We start from the raw sequence: 1,388 nt of genomic DNA, 5'->3' as shown, positions 1-1,388 counted from the left end.
TCCATTCTTTTTTTTCTTTTTTTTTGCCCAAATGCTAAACCACGTTTGCCATGTCATGAGTAATTCCCAAGGTTACAGAAAGGGGAAACCCCATGAAACCTTGGGCTGACAAATCGCTACCTCAGAATTACAAAGTTCTATCTGACATTTTTTTGTCGTTTTGATTTACTACGGCCCTGAGGTCAGAAACCAAATTAATGTTCTATCTGCTATGTCAAAATTGTAATATTATTCGGAGTCTTTTTCAAGCTATTCAAAGAATTAATTGCAATCGAAAAAGTTTGACATGTGCAACTCAATTTTTCTGACGTCAAATTATGGGTACTGTGCAGATAGAACATCGTAATTCTGGGGTAGCGAGCTATCTACAAGTAAGATTTAGATTATTCTGGTAAGGTTTTTTTTTACGAGTTCTGTGGTGGAAAAGACAACAGAAAGGAAAAAACAGTACACTGTTCTAGCAAAGTGATGAATCGCATTGTAGGCTTATATATTACAAAAATGAGACCAGATCAAAGAGGTTATAAGTAGAACTGGAGGTCTTAGCTGTGACGTCACGAGTGTCAAACTTGAGGGGCCCGCCGCCATTTCGGAGAAGAATAAAGGGCCAGTCGGTGCACAGCATAGAGTTACCCCCTTTAACACATCTATGGTGCACAGCAACACTTTTCAATCACAAATTAATCCTACTCTGCGAAGGCTTTTGATGTGGGTGTCTTTTTCATGTGATTTGCCTATCGCTAAAATGTACTCAAAAGGATTCTTACAGTGATTGTTTACCTTTAAATGAGCCTGATAATCTCCAAACAATGCAAATTTGATACGGCCTTTTACACGGTGAGACAATGTAGGTGAGTAAAATTAAGAAAGACTGAATGAGATGGACTTGCTGATCACTTGCTAAAATATATAACATAATTTTATTGAAATCTTTTGCCGTACGTCGCTCAAACAGTATGTCTAGATTTAAAATCGCTAACCACAACAAGGCGCTCATATCGGCCCTACAGAATCAGGAATGTGACTGAGAAGCTGCTAGAAGCTTCAGCTGCAATTTTAGCACACTTACAAGGCTGGCAGAACGGGAAAGAAGCACTATTGATATTGTTGAGATGAGAGAATATAAAGTAGCCAGCCAGGCGTAACGTCCCACCAATAAGACCGGCGTAACATTCTGTCTCATTTGCGGAACCGATGCCAAACAGCATGTGCAACAGCAGCAGCAGATGATCGTGGAAGATGGGGTGTTGTGTAGCCAAACACCATTTTCAATCAGCGCCATTTTTAGAAAATATTGTGAACGTTTTATATAAAACGGCTATTTATCTAAGTGTGGCATTTTAAAATGTCAGTACATTATAATCATATTAAACAACGCTCTTTCGGTG

The sequence above is a fragment of the Aplysia californica genome, unplaced genomic scaffold (assembly GCF_000002075.1).
Source record: "Aplysia californica isolate F4 #8 unplaced genomic scaffold, AplCal3.0 scaffold00177, whole genome shotgun sequence".
NCBI classification, from domain to species: Eukaryota; Metazoa; Mollusca; class Gastropoda; order Aplysiida; family Aplysiidae; genus Aplysia; species Aplysia californica.
Note: the sequence above shows the minus strand (reverse complement) of the source record.